The sequence below is a fragment of the Cupressus sempervirens genome, chromosome 2, assembly GCF_028749045.1.
Source record: "Cupressus sempervirens isolate cs-2001-9-10 chromosome 2, ASM2874904v1, whole genome shotgun sequence".
NCBI lineage: Eukaryota > Viridiplantae > Streptophyta > Pinopsida > Cupressales > Cupressaceae > Cupressus > Cupressus sempervirens.
The window spans coordinates 593,928,158-593,949,332 of record NC_143119.1 but is presented as its reverse complement, the minus strand read 5'-3'; the positions used below and the strand labels follow the sequence as shown (position 1 = coordinate 593,949,332).

The following is a 21,175-nucleotide window of genomic DNA, read 5'->3' as shown; positions in this document are numbered from 1 at the left end:
TGATTCCATCAATGGATCAAAATTCGGAAACCAGGGTTTAGCCATCAAGGGAAACTTTTCCCCCCAAGAGAAACCATAGCACAGGATGGCATTTCTATCTTCAATAGTATCAAACTTTACAATGAAAAAACCCCTTGCCACAGGGTATATCTGAGCAGTTGCCGAAATGAGGGGTTTCCAAACCTGACCAATCTAAGGGTGTAGGTCCGAAAGAGAGGGCCAGAAACCCTTAAAACGGAAAAATAATGGCAGTGAAGGAGAAATCAGCCAAATGAGAGGAGATCTCATCCACAATATCATTCTCTAAGTTAATTATAATTGGGTTGCAAACAGCCACTGGCACAGCATCTCGAAACCCCGAACGCACATTCGAAACCCCAAGGCCGACCTCATAAGCAGCAACGTCCACGTAGGAAATGGCGGAGCCACTAGCAAAACTAGTATGCTGAGCGACCGACCCAGCAGGCGCAACCGGAGAACGATTAGCAGAAAGGCAAGCATGGGCGGGAGAAGACGGTGCCCCAGCTAGGGCATCACCTTGCAGGAAGGAGTCTTGTGTGAACAGCTTAGAAGCAGGGCCATGACCAGCCACGCCAACGGGAGAGACGGACGCGGGCCCAGGATCAAGCGTCCGCTGGAGCAGAGGCCCAGGCACAGGCGAGGATGCGGCCGCGGGCAAGGAAGCAGCACATGTGGGAAAGGAAGTAGCAGACGCCATCATCATACTAATATTTGCATTCCACAAATGAACATAGTTGAATGGTACTTTTTCAACTTCAGATTGTTTTTACTAAACTTATTTTAACTTTTTAACTTCCTTATGTCATGCACTTAATTGGCCCATGAGCCCTTCAAATCTTGACAAATGAAACACAAAGCCCTTTGCGGAGGGTATGAACGACAACTGCTGTAAAAGGCTAAGGTTCTACAAAGACATGCAAATAACAGAATTCCATCCCAGCTCAAATGTTATAAATTATAAGGAAAAATTAGACGACAACAAACCAGACGGTCCCAAAATAGGGAAAACTGGGGAAATTCCATTCTTAAAAAACCATGCACATAATTTTGTCAACAAATTAAAATCATTGCAGTTGTATTCAAGTTAATGTTTAAAGATGCTGCCAAAATAGTGGCTATCAACAATAGTATAAGCAAAGTTTTGAATTTGAAACTTCCTATGAATTAAAATTTGCAGCATTTTAATCTTTTGTACAATGGAAGACATGCAACGGCAGGGCCAGGATATCATGGAGCATTTTAGCTCTGTCACGCGGGGGCAAAACTGTGTGCTTCACAGGCGAGGGATCGAAGGTGCTCCCATGGGGTTGTGGCCCTGGTCGAGTCGAGGAAAAAGATGCAAGGGTGTGAAAGTAGAAAGGTGCAAGGTTTAGTGAATTCAAATTAGAGGTTAAAAATTTAGAAAAAATTAATAGAAAAAGCTATAATTGATAGATAAAAAATGAGAAAAATGGTTTAATCTTTCATTTCACAATTTTTTAATAAATTCTTTCTTAATTGAGCCATATATTTAAAAACTAATAATCTACTCTGAAGTGTGCCTTTTATTTCCTCTTACAATTGCAACTAATTATAATTTTATCTAATTATAATTTTATCTGAATGTCTACTGTTAGATTTATAATCTAGAAAGAATTATATAATTGTTCTCTATGATCTATCTCGTCATTAGTGAAAAATCAGAATACTATTAACAATAACTTAAATGAAGAATCAATGAAAAATCTAAAAAAATCAAGAATAGCTTCTATCACTTGATATTCTAGAACTAATAGAAACCTATTTGAAAACTCAAAAATAAAATTATACTGTAATTTCAAAATGTACTGTAATTTCAAGAAATTCTCTCTTCAAATTTCTCATTTTTAACAAAAATTACTTAAAATAAAAATTCTATAATTCAACACAAAACAAATTATCAAAAATGATTGCATTAGATAAAATTAATTACAAGTCCTAGTCAGACGGCTCTAATTAAAAAAAAACAGTAAGACCTAGAACACAAAAAGCCTAAATATATCACTGCAATACAATTTTAAGAAGATCAAGAATGATAACAATATCAAAAACTTAACATGTTACACCTCTACCTTTTAACTATTCTGCAAAGAAGGACAAACTAGTCATGGGATCTCCATGAAATATGCTCTCTAGTGTAGAATTCTTTTGTGGTGAGAAATGAAACATTATGTAGATGGGTGATAAAGAATTTGTACCTAAGGAGCCAATTTTGACTCTTAAAACTCTTAGGTAAAATCTGAGAATATCCATTTTTGGAAATGAAAGGTCCTCAAATTTGTATTGATAGAGTACCAAATACGTAATTTTCTATTTAAAAATGCCCCCTTTGAAATGGCACAAAGAATATTGAGGGACATTGTTAATCTAACCATTTGAGAAAGCCAAATTCATTAGGAGTGTCGAACTCTATGAGAATCAAGAGACCTACTTCTTCAGGTCATTATCTTATTGCTCCTAATGCCATTCAGAGGATGACAGAAAATGCATTGTGATATCAACTTTCCTGCAACAAACATTATTCAAAACATTCATATAGAGATGAAAATTAGTGATAAAAATGGTTGCTTCAATTCCAAAATCTCTAATGAAATTAGTGATAAAAGTATCTTCTTTAGATGGATACACGTCAAGCTAATATGTGGCAACATTACAATCATCTGCAATGGAGAAGCAAACATCACAACAATTAGATTAATTTCACGTCAAGCTGTTATGTGGCAACATTACAATTATCTGCAATGGAGAAGTAGACAACACAACAATTAGGTTAATTAATTATTAGAGTATAGGATAACTTCGAAGCATGTAGAAAAATGTTGGCAGCCAATCAGAACAATGAAATAAAAAATTTAGAAACGTAGAATCTTAGTTTAATACAAAATTTCTAAGATCATAGTTTGAGAAAATATTTTGAAGTTTATCCTCTAACTTAGTTATTAGCTTCTAATATATTTCAGAGGCGTAAAATGATTAATATTGTTCTAAATATGCAATTATTTATTGTGATAGGAAAATTGGCCTATTAAAATATGGAAAGAGATGGAAATAGGGAAAATTGTTTATCGCGGGAGAAAGAAGCAGCTAGACCAAATTCTTGACATTGTGGTTTTATAACAGTTTCTCAATATAAGGAGAAAGGGCCCGTTTGGTTGCTAGCATAGGAATTGAAAATTAGAAGAGAAAAATGGAATAGGACTGGAATTAAATTCTATTTTTTTAAATAAAAAAACAGATTGGGAATATGAATGGCTATTCTAATTCCATCTATTTTTTGGCATAGACATATGCTCGTTTTGGGGGCAAAATTGGAATATGTCTTCTTATTCCCAATTCTGATTGAGCGTACCAAACAGCGAATATAGAACATATTCTAATTTTCTCTTCCTATTCCACTCTATTCCAGCAACCAAATGGACAGGATTTAACATGTGCAAGCATATGATCAAACACTGAAATAATTTCCACTCATTCCACTAAACAAAACTTGTTCCTTGACATCATAATATAGCTCCATAACAGATTGTTTCATAAAATTAATAGGCCATGGATGGCAAATTTAAAGCTCACATACATATAAATTCCCTAAATTATCATGTAAAGAGTATTAACTTTAAGGATACATTAACATGGGTATATAGGTGATGAACAAAACCCTAAGCGATATTCTTGATATAAGTAGAACAGACAAAATCAAATCCTCTAAAATAAAGAAAACCTTTATCCTAAAGATCAATGGCTTGCTGGATCAGCATACTGCTGCTAGGGGATATACTGCTACTGATGTGATAAACGCTATTGTTGGCAATAGCTTCATATACAGAATCAAACTCGGAATATTAAAACCTATTTTCAATTATTCAATAAGTCGGAATAAAGTGATGGGCAGGAATCAGGGGTGGTTGGGAGGACAAAAGGGCACCAGAAACAATTGTTGAAAAAACTATGAAAAATAGAAAGGTTTTGGGAATTCTTGTTAAATAGGATTAGAAATTGATGGAAGATGGATTGATTGTGGTACCTATGAGAGCAAAATTGACAAAACTTGTCTCCATTGGAAAAGACAATGGCAACCTCTGCTTCACAGGGCACTAATAAATCCAACTACAATGCCTTGTTTACAGTGTTGTCTATCCAAGTTGTCCCATGACCCATCACTTTGTGCAAACAAATGTTAAGGCAGAGACAAGCAAAAACCAAGAATATAGAAATAAAACCACAAAGAACCACACACACAAAAATATAGATAAACTATATTGATTCAAAACATAAAGTTTTGTTTATAGCATATGGCCTTTGTTCTAAGCAACGACTTCTATTTTTTAAGAAATGGAGTGTTGTTTCTATCAAATTACTAGAGTGTTGTTTATATCAAATTATTAGAACAAAGCTAAGACAATTTTTTTTAACAAAATGAAGTTATAAGTAGGAGATATTTCCACAGCAAGTCAAATGATTGGAGTAGGTAGCAAATGGGAGGGAAGATTAAAAGAAAGGACAAGCAAGAGGCCTACACGATCTAACAACAAATAGAGATAGATCTACAAAATCTTAGGATTCCTTGAAAAATATAGACAAAAAGGCAATTGTATACTTAAGATACTTTGCCATGTCATCTCAATCAAGACATTCAAGTTTCCATCATGTCCCACCCAATCAACTCACTCAACCAAATTATAGAATAATTATGCATATAATAATACATCAACATGTTCCATTGACTATAGATATATAATTTCCCAAAAGAAAAAAGAAATAACACACCTTGCCAAGAAAGTACCCAAATCATAGCTAATTGAGCAATGTTCATACCCTATAATGGTTCTAAATTCTCTTGGAAAGATGGAGCTCTCAATTTGCTCATGCCTTTTCCTTCTTACCTTGTTGCTTGCGCCTTTGCCTTTATACTAAAGTTGGAAGAGGAAAAAATAAAACTTGATCAAAATAAATAGTTTAAATGACATCTATCAAGTTAAACACATTCATTTTCTAATGTAGCAATATAATAGAATCCAACTTCAATGCAAATGAAAAATACAGTAAATAGAAAGACCAATACACAAGGAAAAAAAAATCAAACCTAAGAAATCAGATTTAGTAGCGGTATAGTCCATAATCTTTGTTGCTTTTTCTGCTAGTTGTGTTGTTTCCTACTTATGGTAAGAATGGTAGTTGTGAAATCTAAAATAGGATTTACACCTAAAAATGGTGAAGAAACCATGAAACTTGGTATATGATTAATTCAAAAGGGAATTTTAATGTTTGCAAAATGTCACTTAGCCATTCTTCCATCTCCTATTAGTAATTCATTGAAAAAATGGCATCTGTATCATCATGGAAAACATTTGTCTGCATGTAATTAACACGTAGAATCTATACTAGTGACATTTGGAGTGTTATTAGAATAATATATTTTTGCTACCTAGAAGCATAGACAATACACAATTGTACCTGTCCTGGCATGTATGCTAATTGTGGAAGCATAATGATGCACCTGAATAGTTTTCTTAATGCCACATGTAAATCATATAATTTTTATCAAAGTTGTTAATTGATAAAAGAAAATACTACCGGTAAAAATAGCTCTAACCAATTAGAAAATAGATATAACAAAACAAAAATCAACCGATTAAATAAAATGAACAAGACCATAGGTTAAAATTTCCTTACATTATTTTCAAGAGCAAACTAATTGAAAAAAGACATACAAAAACTTTACTCTCCTACCTTATGGCAGGGACTAACAATTCTAGTTGTAAGGAAAAGTGGAGATGTCAACAAATATGTCTCCTATGGTGGGAAAAATGAGGTGGAAATTGCAAAGTTTGCCACCACTTGAGCAATGGTTTTGAGTACACATTTGTTCTGACTAAAATGTAGGGCACCACATAAATGATGCCATAAAAAGCAAAGGCTAAAAAGGAGCTTAACCCATCATTAATCCATTTATGTGTGTTTGGAAATATAGGGCAAAATTATACTCATCTTATGAATAGACCAAAAGAAAGTTGAGAACTAAAAACAAAAATAGTAATTATAGAATACCAAGATTATTCTTCATAGAGTTTGAGTACCTTTAAGAGGACAATCCACATGATTCATAATACAAAAGTAAAATGATTTTCCTTGACATAAAAACTTAAATTATGTTTACAGAACCACCAATATGCCATAGTTCTATTCTCATATGCATGATGAAGAACAATGGTAGTGTCCATGATGATTAACTAAGTGTTTACAGTCACAACTATCTGTGATGGTAGACACCTAAGCTCACCTTGAGGAAACAAAACTAACAACAATAAAAAGGAAAGTGAAAACAAGTAGATGGTTCTAGATTAAATGAAAGAAGCCTACAAAAGGATCACTACTAATCATGATTAGGAAAGTTTAAAAAAGTGCTACTTGGAAGCACTTGAGCACTCCTGTCAAGGAGGTAGATTATGCAATAATGTAACATGCATTGCAAAACAAGATGACAAATAATGGGGGATCTAACCTGGCAACCTTAGAATCCATCTTGAATATCGACAATAGTTACAAATTCCTATGCTTAGAAACTTAATAAAGTAAGATAATCAAATCCATGTATTAAATATTTCATCCTAATTAAAAATTATGGAAGGCCTTAGGTTTGAAAGAAAGAACATAAATGATCGGGATGAAAAATCCAAGCATAAAAATATGAATACAAAGAAAAAGACTTGCCTCATTTAGTTAGAACCAATGCACAATAATATTGATATAAGGAGTAATGAATCATAGGACAAAAATTGCATCCCTAAAAATAGATAATCTTCCCTATAATTAGTAATGAAGAGAAAGGAATAAATAAGAAATAGGAATAAATAAGAAATAGGCTATAAATAAAGGGAATGAAAGAGGATAAAAAGATATAGAAAAGACTAATAAAACTAAGGACAACATGTTAAAACAACCTTCAAATACTTGCTAATGTTAAGGATTATAATCTAAAAATTAGAATTGTCTATGCCTTGATGAACTAGATTGCCAACCCTAGTGTTTCCCACACAATAAATATTTTTGAAGTCATAATTCTCAAATATTGTCAAGAGATCTAATGCTAATTCGAGAAAGGATTGAATTTCCAGTTGGAAGTCTTACTAATCCTAAGTGTATTTATTACACAGTTTGGGAATCACCTTCGATTTCCAACCTCTTGATACCTAAAAAATTTGTTAAGTTTTAATCTTTTTATTAGAGCTAGGATTTTTGCCATATTACTGATTGATTCTAGTACAAGCTTATCTAATCTGGCAATCACCTTTGCTTTGTGGTTATGAATAATGCAACCTCTACCTACTTTTCCTAGGTTGCCTGTAGATGCACCATTAAAATTAAGCTTGAACCAACCTATGGGTGGGGTCCAGCTATAATTAACCCTTTAGATTTTGCTTAAAAGACCACCTTTCCCAAATTGAGGTGGAATTTTTAAACCAAACCATTTTTGGCAAATGATCCTATCCATAATGGAGAATATACATTTGTGGTGATTTTGATTTTTGAATCTTTTATTCAAATTCTCGACTCTACTAGATTCAATTTTATTTCTCAATTCTTCAACTGACATTTCCTTATCTTGAAAGATATGTAAACTTAATTCCTTCCATAGTTTCCAAACTATTATTGGTGGAGCTATAGTCCAAATGCTTTGATAAAGACCTTTGTGAATCATTGTCGGTCATTTTCTCAAGTGATCCACAAGATTATTGTGAAAAGGATTTGCCAATTTATCTTATTCCTTAATGTCGGACCAACAAGTATTTGCATATCGGCAGTTAAGTAAAATATGATCAACAATCTATTCCTCCTCCTTACATAAAGTACACCTAAATGGACCTTCATAACCTAATTTCCTAAACCATTCTACAGTAAGAATTTCTTGTTCATTCTTTCCCATTGAAAGGTTCCTTCCTTTGGAGAGAATTGTTTGTCCCAACAAAGTTTAATAGGAAGATATGACTCTTCTATATTCATGTATAAGGTCAAAAGATTATAACCAGCTTTAACTTTATACTTTCCTTCTTTAGAACTGACCCAAAGCTATGGTGAGCTTCATGTCATGGTACCTTCGTAGCTATGGTGAGCTTCATGTCTTCCCTAATTTTTATGGAGAAAAGTCTATTTTCTATACTATTCATAAAGCTACTTTTAAGTTCTTCTATTAATGGTAAATTATCCATATCCTTCTATTTCCACCCCAATGTTGATCCCTCGCCTATAACTATATAAGCACTAGGCTTCCTACCTCTAGCTTTGATAAGAGTCAACTTTATTTCTTGGTCTAAACGTAAAGTATCCAAAGCGTGTATCCAACCCAAGAGTCTTCTCAAAATAAAGTTGTCTCGCCATTCCCAACATCCCAAGATAAATTATCGTTGATAATAGAAATGCAAGATTTAATGAAGTTCCAAATTCTGGACCATTTGGAATGGTTTTAAGCACGAAATAAAGTAGTGGGATCAGCATTGATAACATATTTGTTAAGAATGATAGAAGTCTATTTCATATTAGGTTCCTTTAGGAGATTCCAAACTAGTTTGGCTCCTAATGCAAGTATTGCCACAGATGATTCTTAATATCTAGACCATTATTTTTTTGTGATTAGCAAATATTATCCCATTTTATTAGGGAAAATTATTTATTGTCAAAAGGACTTTGCCAAAAGAATTTCTTGATATTAGCATCTAATCTAGTCTTACTAGTATAATTGATGGGAAATATTGATATTTGATATGTGGGTATAGTTGTGAGAATTGATTTAATCATTGTGATCCTACCTACATTTGACAACCATCTATCTTTCCAATAATCCCCTTTGCTATTTATCTTGGTGATGATACCATCCCATAATTTATTTCTCTTACTATTTTTATCTATAGGAATACCTAGATATTTAGAAGGAAAGTCACCTATTTTGAAACCCAAAGTGTTGTAAATGGCTCATTCTACTTGTTTTGTATTAACAAAGAAGATTTCTAATTTTTTTGTATTCACCTTCTGACCTGAAGCTTCCATATAGTTATTTAGGATATACTTGTACTACTTCTTTAATAGTACTCTGAGCCAAAAGAATTGTATAATCCACAATTTTTTGATGAGTGATAGATGGAGTATTATCAGTGACTTGAACCCCAGTAATTTTACCATCCATATGAGCTTTATGGATGGGAAGTCCCAAGGCTTCAACCATAATAAAAAAGAGAAATGGTGATAGAGGGTCATCCTATGATGTGGAGCCTAATCAGAATTGAAGATTCATTCAGCAAAGTTTCCCCTAGATTATTTCTACAGGGGTTTAGGGGCAACATCCCTTGTAAAAGGCGTTGGCTACTATTTTTCTATTGGACAACTTATTCTAGCCCTAATTTTGTAAGCAACAAAAGCTTGTGTAAAATGGCCCGGTGTTAGGGATTTCATAATGTATAATGAGATTGTAGCTTCTTGCGGCAATATTGAGCTGCGAGGGATTGCGGGTTGTAATCACTAGATAATAATAATATTGGGCTTGTTATTGGTGGATGTAGCTCAAGGATTGGGTGAACCACATTAAAAAAAAAATTCTTGTGTTTTGTTCTGTGTGATTCATCCTTTTGTGACATTAGTTATATTTGCATGTAATTTTTATTTTTGTATGTGGTAATTCTAACAAGTGGCATCAGAGCCAAACTTTCATAAAAAAAAATTAGCCTAGACTGTCGTCATCTTTTTTAGCTCAGATTGTCATCATTTTTTTTAGCTCTGACTGTCCTCTATAGGAAGATCTCACTATTGAGTGGGAGTCTCATGGTTGAATGGGAGCAATGGCAGATGAGGATAAGCTGAAGGTTGAGAAGTTTAATGGGCAAAACTTCCAATTATGGAAAATGCAAATTAAGGACTATCTTTATTAGATAAGGTAAGATAAGATAATTTATTAATGTCCAACAGGAGACCACAAATAGGTCTAAGGGACTGAGAATACAAACAAGAGCCAGAGGGTAGACATACCACTAAACAGTGTCAGAGTACAACAAAACGAAACAGAAACAAGTAGACCACGAAGTAAAGAAAGAGGAATAACAACAAAAAGGGGGTTACAAAACCACAAAACTAGTGGTTCATAACCATGGAAAAGTAGCTCAAAACAGAAGGATAGCTAGCTTTGTGTAGAGAAATATGAGCCTGATGTCAGGTAGAGGAGGTACATTGCTTCTAATGGTGTAAGTGATCTCTACGTGGTCTCCTTGATCTAGTGAGAGTATTCGTGGACTGGCACCAAGGCTGCTTGGTTCCCCCAGGAGACGTAGCTGGAGTGAAAAAGGAAGTGATAACGGATGAAGAGATGCATACCTAGGGGTGGAAAATTCCTGAAGGGTGAAATCCCAAAGATGGAAAGCCTCCTATAGAAAAAGAGCAAGGCACCGCTAGTCATCATACCTGAAAAAGGAGGACAAGGACCTGCACTCTCTGAATAAGCAATAAAACTTCTCTCTAATCTCATAATATATGGGACAATAGAATATAAAGTGTATCTCGTTCTCAATAGCATCCATGTCACAAAATTGACAAATCCTCTTAACTCTATTAGTCTGATGATCAGTCTAGATACGGAGCCGGTGAGAACCTGCTTTGGAAGAGCCCATTTGAATATGTAGGGCATGTGGCCATCATTGAGAAGAGTAGTAGGGATGAACAATGATACAGTCCTAAATGTCAATAGATTTCTCTACATAGAAGGCCATATGAGGATGGAGACCCCCTGGTGGGTCGACCCAAGTCACCTAAATATACCTCCTATAGATGTCCATCCTAGTAATCTCATTCAACTCCCACCAAGAGGGATGGAGATGAGTGGGAGCACCCAACAAATACTAAAAAGGGGGAAGGTGGTCAATATCAATACCAATAGTGCTGAGGAGCCTAGAAACTTGAGCATACCAGTAACAAGCACAACCAATCAAATCTGAGGTAGCAATCGAAGCTGAGGAATGGTAGGCTAGGTAAGAATAATGGTATCTACCATCAATTGAGTCCATGAAACCCCTAAGTTTGTGAAGTAACCAAAATAGATCAAATAGCATGCAGAGTCTGAAGGGATGGGCATCGAACTCAACCAAAATAATACTAGTAGGGGTAGTCAGCTGACAACAAATAAGGTGTCGTAGAAGGAGAGATTGAACTCTCTCCACCAAGGCCCATGTGGTGGTCAAGAGGGAGGGCCCCTAGATGGTCGAACCATAAAGGATAGTAGGTCTAACCAGGGAGTCTAAGATAGACATCTTAGACGTACTATCCTAGAAATGGTGTCTGAAGCATTGTCGCTAGAGCAAAGCTAGTGAACCCAAACTCTATTTACCGGTGGCATCATGGCTGGTCTCAAACTAAACCATGGTCCTAAAAAAAGCACAAATAGGTGTAGTTGGAGGTCCTCTTAGCCTTAGTCCCACTGAAAAAGAATCGGTGATCAGAGGTTTTCAAGCTATTGAAAACCATAACTTGGGTTTTACCCAAGTTGACCACCAACTGTCGAGAATCACAAAAGGAGGCCAAACCATCTAGAAGGCATTGTAACTCATCAAGAGAGGAGGACGGGAGCACCACATCATCTGCAAAGAGAAGGGTGGACACCCAAATCCTGTGAAGATAAAACCCATCCTTAGGATGCAAAGCACCTCTCAGGAAAATCTCAAGCTCATCAATGTAGATGTTTAAAAGCATAGGGGAAAGAGGGCAACCCTACTTAACACTGATAGAACTCTGAATGAAGTCAGATAAGCCCTATGGAGTCTTAAGATGTCCAACAACACTCTCATAAAGTCTCATGATGGCAATGAGAAGAATCTCAAAAACCCCAATATCTCTAAGTCACTGAAATAATGCCGCCCAGGAGAATAAATCAAAAGCTTTGTGAAAGTCCACAAAGTAGTAGTAGACTTTTGTAGAGTGGTGTCGAGCCTCCTCAATAATGGCCCTAGGGTGAGAATATGGTTGGTAGTCTAAAAATATTCTCTGAAACCAGCCTGGCCTCTAGCCCTACAACTCAAACTATCCAATTGTCTTGTGAGAGTGATATGCAGCATTGTGGCATAGAGTTTGGCAAAGGTATGTTCGATCATAATAGTTCTGTAGTTACTTAGATCAGGTGTCAAACTAGCCTTATGGACCAGGTGGGTAATATAGTGAGACCAAGAAGGCGAAAAACTAGTACAAACCACTCTACTGAAAAGAACACAAAGAGATGACCCAAGGACTGGGATCCCCATCTTGAAGAGCTTCGCTTGGAATCCTTCCTCATCAACATCCTTACTATAACTCATTGTTCTAATGGCCCAAGAAATGGTAGAGATAGTAAAGATGTGACAGTGGAGGGGGGGAGTAATGCAAAGAGGGGGTTGGTTAGGGATGTTGTAAAGGGTGATGATGTGGGAAAGGAGGGAACCAAAGTCAAGGTCTGCGGGAAGAGCGAGGGAGCAAGGAAAGAGCATGTGCCAAAAGTGTTTTGGGGATACTCGAAGGGAGGAGTTAAGAGACCTACACTGCTCAAGGTAGACGAGATACTTCTTCCAATGAAGAAAGTTATGGTAAGAGAGCCTTTCCAAGGGAAAGGAGGGATCAAGAGCAGTGTGCATGGAATGGAGTAGGTAGTGGAAAGACTTGTGTAGAAGGATTTATAGCGGCCATTAGAGGGAAAAGACAAGAAATAGGGAACTTTGATAGATGAGGACTAGGAGATTTTAGATAGAAAGGCACTTGCAAGTATTTGATTATGCTTGACACCATTAGTGACATTTAACAATACAAAAGAGAAGATGACAGAAGAGTTGATGCAAACCCTAGCAAAGTTGTATGAAAATCCCTTTTCTTCAAACAAGGTATTTCTCATGAAGGATTTATTTAATATGAAGATGGAAGAAGTTGGATCTGTTGCGTATCTTTTACATGAGTTTAATATGGTTACTAATTAGTTATCTTCTGTGAATGTTAATTTTGATGAAGAACTTATGGCTCTCTTGATTTTGTGTTCTTTTCCTAAAAAATGGAATGGCTTGGTAATGGTTGTCAGTAATTTTTTTTATAGATCTAATACCCTCAAATTTGATGATGTGATTGGTGTTATTCAGAGTGACAAAACTTGTAGGAAAACCCCTAGTGGATCTATATCAGGAAGTCCTTTGAATGAAAAAACCAGAGGCAAAACAACTAAGAGAGGAAGTATATCTAGAAATCGTGAGAGATCAAGAGGAAAATCAAAGGGGAAGAGGTCTCAATCCAAAGGACCAAGATATTGCTTGTACTGAGGGAAACTAGGCCATAAGAAGAAAGATTGTTGGACTCGAAAGAGTAACGAAGTAGATAAATCAGAAGGGTACAAAGAAGCAAATTTGGTAAGTAACAAATTCGAAGAGGATGCTTTGCTTCTTTCTTTAAAAAGTGTCGATGATTCTTGGGTTTTATATTCTAGGGCTTTATTTCATGCTACACCCCATAGAGGTTATTTTATGTATTATGTCTAAGGAGATTTTGGCCTTGTATTTTTTGGGAATAATGAACCCTATTAGATTGTTACAAAGGGTAAAGTTAAGATTAAATTGTAGAATGGGAATCATTGGCTACTAGATGAGGTAAGACATGTTCCAAGGCTGAGTAGGAATTAGCAGGACAACTAGGTGGTGAGGGTTGCACAGTTACTTATAATGATAAAACTTGGAAGGTTACAAAAGGTTCCATTGTAGTAGCAAAAGGTGTGAAAAGAGGCACCATGTATCTTTGTAAAGGTCATATTGTTCCTTCTACTTTAATTGTTTCAAAGAAAAATGAATGTTTAGGAATAGTTGTTGCAGTTGAGCAGTAGAGCAAATAGTTGTTATAGATTCTGATACAACTCTATCTAACAACAAAATTGGACACATCAGTGAGAAAGGTATGAAATTATTTTATTCAAAGAAAATTTTACCATGTCTAAAATGTCTCAATATGGATTTATGTGAAAGTTGTGTGTATAAAAAACAAAAGAGAGTGAGTTTTGTGAAGAGTGTGAAGGAAAAGGAAAATGAGAAATTAGAGCTTGTGCATATAAATATATGGGGACCAACTCAAGTATCTTCCTTTGGTGGCTCTCTTTATTATGTTACATTTATTGATGATGTAACATAATAATGAGAGCCACCAATTTGGATATAATCTTGAACATTGTAGAACCATCAACATTACAGTTTTCCCACCATATTTTGATTAAATTGAAAAAATCACTATGTTCAAACTACATTTTTCAAATCTAAAAGGATGCCTAGAAGAGTATTAAGGTTCAAAGATATCTAATTAGACTAAGAAATGGTCAAAGCCTGAGTAACTAAGAATTTCAACTTCTAATTTGTAATCAAAGTTAGATAGATCTCCTCTAAAAGGGAATATATCTAGTTTCTCAATGATATTTTTAACATTTTTTCTTTTGCTTATCTAAGTAAAAATAACATTCTTAGTTGTTACATTGGTCAAGCTAGTAGAGGATAACCAAAGGTTAAAATATTTTTGTGATTTATATACATAGTTGTTGTCGGCATTCTTCTCAGAGGTATCTAAAATGGCATTGAAATCTCCCCCTATGATAACTATCTTTGATGAAATTGCAAAGAAAAAATTGCTTATCTGATTCCAAACTACAACCTTGTTGGCATTACTAGTAAGACCATACACATTTATAATTGTGAACTAGAGATTTCTATTGATATTATTTACTTTATCACTACTCCAATCGTCATTACTATTAAAATTGGATAGAATAATTTTTCTAGGATCCTATAAAAGGGCTAATCCCCGAGAGGCTCCTTGGGATTCAACCCAAAATGATTGTCGTAAACCTAGTTTCCTGCTAATTTTATCATATTCCTTTTTATCTAATTTAGTTTCTTGTAAAAGGATTATGTTTGATTTGAATTCTTTTATAATTCTAAGTAGAAGTCTTTGTTTGCTAGAGACATTTAATCCCCTAACATTCCATGTGGAAATTTTGCAATGTCTACCCTTAGTTTACTTTTCATATTAATTGTCAAATTCTTTTAGGCCATTTTTATGATTATGTTTTATGATTAGCTGTACATGGTTATTGGATTTGATTTAGATGTTATTTCATACTTAGTTTATATATGTGATGAGTTAGTATTTGATTAAGGAAAATATGTTTTGAAGGGTGCCTGAAACCCTATTACAAATTGAAATTTTTTCAATGAAGCCCAACACAAATTGAACTATAGACCAAAGGTGAAACATGTCAACAACCAAAACAAGGCGACCATTGTGGCAACATAGATAACACAGTACAACTCAGCCACAAAAAATAGCTTTTGACCAGGCACCTAAAACCCCATGGTTAGCAAAGGATATACATTAAGTCCCTAACCATAAAAAACTACAATGGATAGTAGGCCAAAAAAGCTAGGAGATCCAAAATGGGACAGGGACTCATGATTTCCCTTTCGGTCTCAACTTTTGAGAATGTAATGCCATATCAAAAGTTGGAGTGGAGAGCTTGACCTTTTTTCCTTTTACAGTTGTCCATCCATCCTCCACTAAACTAGCAACCTTCTGCCATGCAAAGTCGGCAACACCACAATCAGCCCCCAAACCCAAAGTGATGAGTTATTTAGTTATTTCATGTGTTCATGATTATTTCAATGATGATACATGTATGTTCAACTAGTAATTTCAATTATTTCATGATGATAGTTAGATGGATAATTTATATGTAGTTTCCATGGATACTTACCCCATACTTGCATGTGTATGGTGTACATGTATGTTTTACTTTATGTATAATGTTTTTGGTGTGGTTGAGGGAGGAAGTTGTAGTCACCTACTAGTCCAAATCCTAACACTAAGTCAATTGTCCTAAAAAGTAGGACAAGTATCTAAGTTATTTACCTTTCTAAATTCGTCAAGTGATGTGAATTCAAGATTTTGACCCTGGAGTTTGAATTTGTGCTTTGTTTTTCAGTTGAGTTTTCATATTTAGATTGTGGATCTGTTATGATTTTCAGTTATAATTAAATCAAATTAAGAGAATATTAAATGATTTAATTTAATGAAAATTTTATAAAGAAAAATCAATATTTAATTAATTGAGAAATCAATTAATTTAAAGAATTAAATTTAAAGATTGAATTAAAGTTCTAATTTTGGCGTAATTATATTTATTTAATTTAATAATAATTTATTTAGGAGTTTCATTTTTATAATAAACTATAAATATTATTATTAGTTAAATTAATAAATATTTTATTAAAGATGTCTTGTTATTTAATAAAAGAGAGAAATAATAAATTTAATAAAGCTTATTTTAATTAAAATGCAAAAAGTTTGCACATGAAATTAAAATAACATAAAATAATAAAGAAAATGTTTCGCATGATTGCAAACTGAAACCCTAAAGGGAGAAAGTTCTTTATTAAGAATTCAGAGCTCATTTCTCCACACACAGGTTTGGAGGAGCTAATTTTTGAGAAAGAGGGTTTTCGAAAGGAAGAGAATTTTCTTGCGAACTCTAAGCATCCAATAAGTTAGCATCAGATCAAGCTAGGATCTTGTTGAGTTTTGTGCAATAATTTCCTCTTTGAAATGTCTGTATTCTATGTTTGTTGTGGATCTATATTCATAATTTAATTCGGGTTGAAACCCTTCTTTGTGAAATTATTGTTCTTTGTTTTAAAAACATTTGTGAAAGAATTCGAGTTTGGAAACCCACGTTTGGTAAATTTCGAGATTCGTAATTTGATTGATTAAAATTGGGATGAGGATTTGGAAAAGAAAGTTAGGATTTTATTTAACAATTCGATCAATTGTAATTATTTACCCTATTAGATCTAAATTAGAAATGTTTATAAAAATAAAATATATAATATCAAATAAAATTGGGGTTCTTGGTTGTTTAAAGAAAAACAAAATTAATTATTAAAAAAAATTAATATTGAAAATGGGGAAGTGGCCCATTACCCCGACCCCCCCTCTACATCTCTTCTAACATTGCCAAGCAGTGTGCGACTACTACAAGCAATTGCTTACAATAGTGCATGCCTGCTTGAGCAGTCGCCTCCCTTTAGGGGAAGGGTCGCATGAGCCCAAGGGTTGTGATCACAGGCCCCACCAAAAGGATTCGCTTTTATTATTATTTAAGTTAATTTTTAAATAAATTAAATTTTATTATATAGTTCTTTAATATATTTAATTAGCCAATAGGCTATTATAAGTGGACATTTCAAGGAAAACCTATCCGTTTAGAGATACCATTAGTGGTTTGTGTAAACTAGCATAGTTGGCAGTTTGGCTGGTAATCAATAACTGTATATCTCCTGCTAAATCTTGATTACCGACCATATTAATTTGGAGATTTGATATCTGTAAATCTTTAAATATTTTAACATATCTTTTGATGATCTATAGAATCTAAGCACTTCACCTACTATTTAACCCTTCTATAAATAACCTCCAAGAATGGTGGTGCAAGTATCTGTGAATAGTTTAAACAGGAGCTGGAATCTTGTGAAAGTTGTTTGTGAGTTGTCTTTATCATTGAGGTAACTTCAACTTTCTAAGTTCGAACAGAATAGATGTTGGTTTTGCATGGTTTTAAACGGTTTTGAAAGTTTCTAGCTCTTAAATATGTTTGTTGCCTTCAATTTCATGCTTAGTATTGTGAGAGATGCTAAGAGAGACTAAGTTGTGGACCATGAGGGGGAACTTGGGCTAACCATTCATATTCCTGTTGTGGAAAAGAGTACCCTTGCACTGCTTAAGGATGCCGCTATGAAATTGCCTTCTCTTTTAGATATCTTCTAGAACCTTGTCCATGTTTCTCGATAAAAAGTTTATTGTTGATTATGTATGTAATGACTATCCTTGACCAACACACAATTTGCAATGCCATAGGAGGAATTTCTAATGTACTTCTTGTTGTAAATGACAATTGTTTTGGAAGTTTGTTAGATTAGTGTTGATCAAACAAAAAAATCTTCTATCCTATCAATTTTTTTTAAGGTTTATGTTCTTTTGTTCTTGCTTTCTCTGGTCGAGGGTTCACTGTAAGGCCTGGCTGTGTCATTCAAGCAACCTCACTGTTTTCGAACCCTCATTTTTTTGTGCTAACCATACATTGGACTGTGAAATATGGGGGATTATAGGGTATGGATATCCATCAAAGCATAAATGATATAGGAATTGTGTAAGATATTACAATTGTAACTGTGCCTTGGTAGACATGCATGTGAAGTGCGAAATTATAGAGAAAGAACATGAATTGTTTGATAAAATGACTCAAAAATGATACCTCCCCTAGGTTTGTGTTGGTCTAGTATTCCCTAAAGCTTGATAATGGTACATTTCAGTTTCCAGAAATGTTGCATGATGCCAATAATTTATAAATATTCATAGTTGATGTTCATGAAATATTGAAGCCCAAGTTACACCTCTCTCTCTCTCTCTCTCTCTCTCTCTCTCTCTCTCTCTCTATATATATATATATATATATATATATCAAGCATGAAGAATGGCTATTTCTTTCTAGCCATTCGGCAATCTAATTTTCATGGATTTTGGTTCAATGTGTTCGAACTTCATCCAAAGAGTGAGACTTAAAATCTTAGCATTTTGTTGGAAGGATCCTGCTAGGAAGGAATTGGCAAATCATTTATGGAAGACCTATAAAGAAACTTAGAAAACTTAATGAAATGCATAAATAAGTAAATGATTTTATGCAATGGAAATTTATTCTTGCTTTATGCAAATGAATTATGTGACAGATGGATGAAGAGCTCTTTGTTCTGGGATTAGTTGAAGAATGTCCTTTTGAGTTTATAAATAAATTCCCCTTTCAGAAAAACCATTCTCATATGGATTTAAAATGCACATCTTGTTGGGCTTGTCAATTATATTCGTGATCTTAAGATTTCTCTCCCTAATTGTACTTTCAATTTATGATAGCTATCTACTAATTTTTTTAAGTGAAAATGGCAAGCCACTTATAATATATTAATATAATTTTGGTTCAAAGGCTCATGGAAGAGAACCAAGAAGAAAACCTTCAATCATTACCCTATACAAAAAGATCATAAAATTCAAAAAGATTATGAGAGCCACCTACTATTGCTTTTTAATTTCTTAAAACAATCCTTCATTTGTGTCTGCTGATCACTTCCTTTGACTTCACAGTCTTTCATTTGCATCTTCTGATAATATATTGCTTTGTAATGCTTTTCACTTCCTCAAGCCATTAATTGTCATCTTTGTTTAGCAACTAAGCTTTGTCAGCTTAGCATGTGTAGGGTTTCAAGCATTGTTTCGTACCATCTACTATGTATCCAACATCAATGGTTTTCTGATTTTTTGCCAGAAAAGACATTTGTTAAAACAATTATTTTAAATTAATACATTACAAAATGCAATCATTTAAATTCTAAGTATAGCTAGAGAACCAAGGAGTTCTGGTCTTGGTCACGAATTGAAAGCTTGGGTGGTCTGCCATCAACAATGGTTATCATATAATCACCTACCATGAGAAAGCATTCAATTAAATTAGGTCTCTATTGATTATGCTGTCATCGGTGAATGTTTTTACTCTCTTTTTTTGCATCATGTTAAATACACATTCATGAACTCTAATATTTTATTGAATGTTTGCAGTTAGCTATGGAAAATACACTCACTTTTGTGGATGTTATTGAGATTAACAATAGCAATGCCCCCCGTGTTACCGAATCAGTCACCACCCTCAATCAACCACACAGGTTTTCCTATGAATCGTATTTTAGTTTTTTCAACTGAAGTTGCGCTTAGTTGCATTAACATACTAGAAGAACATACCAAGGCAATGTGCTCAACGATCCAGTCTGTGCAAGATACCGATGTAACTATGATGGAGGCAAGAGTCATCGAGTTCCATGTGACGTGTAACATGTTAACTAGTTGTTGTAACTTCCTATGTGACATGCATACGAATGATTACTATGCTCTTGGTTGTGCTCCTACTATCAAAATTGCATTTTAGAATTACCTCAATAATGTGTAGTGTATAGAGTTTGTATCTATGAATATAGCTTAACTGATATCGTACACTAGTATACGTGATCGAGTATCTTCCTTTTTTGTACTTTTGTGATTAAGTGGCCACCTACACATAGTGCTAATCGCATGTCCCCTTTTCGTACTTTTGTGCTGAAATGACTGCCTAGATATGTTGCTGGGCAAATGGAGGTTCCTGACATGAACCCTATTTTGTAAACTTTTATAACTGTGATTGAGTGTACACCTTTTGGTGTTGCTTGGAGTAATTGGATATGGATAGATATATCTGGTTAGACAAGAGTGTAACCATGAAGCATATTTTGTATCCAACTTCAAATTACGTTGCATGTATACCAAACTGTTGTACTTGTTGTATATGTTTAATACATAACAAAATGCCTTTGCTACATTGGAAATTCTTGAGATATTATTTTCCCGTGTCAATATTATTCTTATTGTTGTGACAGAGTATAAGAGCGTTAGATTTTGTAGGCATCTTTGGCCTGTTTGTTGAAACCAAGGCAGATAATGTGAAAGTCTTTTATTGGATTTTTGGAAACTTATTTGGTGATAGTGAAGGTTGTATTACATCACTTCCTAGTGATGCCTTTTTCCCCGCTTTTGGGTTGTTTATGCATCAAAGGATTTGTCACTTATGATCTAATTTACATAGCTTTTCATTTGCTCAGGCCCTCAAATTCTTTTGTTTGTAATTCCATGGAACCAAAATGTAGACTTATACTATTGATTATCACACACACTTCTAAATAATGCAATTCTTTTTGTTTAGAAGAATAAATAAATAATAAATAATAAATAATTTAAGGCTTCCAGTGCCCAATAATTATAAATTTTTACATTGCAATTGGAAACCAACTAGAGATGATTGCAACATCAAAAAGGTGAAAAACTTTCAAGGACACCAGTCAGAATAACCGTTGAAAAGCAAATTACATAAAAACTAGACCCATATTTTTATTATCTCTGGATTGACTTACAAATGCTTTTGGTTTCTATTTAAAATCAAGCCACACTACAACGAACAAAAAGGGGCAAAGAAGACTTCTTCTATATGTGTAATCCA

The 21,175-nt window shown here is 34.2% G+C and overlaps 1 long non-coding RNA gene across 1 annotated transcript; it reads left to right on the top strand.

The window, feature by feature from the left end:
• Positions 1-272: 272 nt before the first annotated feature.
• LOC149574801 (uncharacterized) lies at positions 273-20,500 on the top strand. Its single transcript, XR_016360095.1, has 2 exons — positions 273-762; positions 19,711-20,500. It is a non-coding gene; the product is annotated as an uncharacterized LOC149574801 (long non-coding RNA).
• The last annotated feature ends 675 nt before the right edge of the window (positions 20,501-21,175 follow it).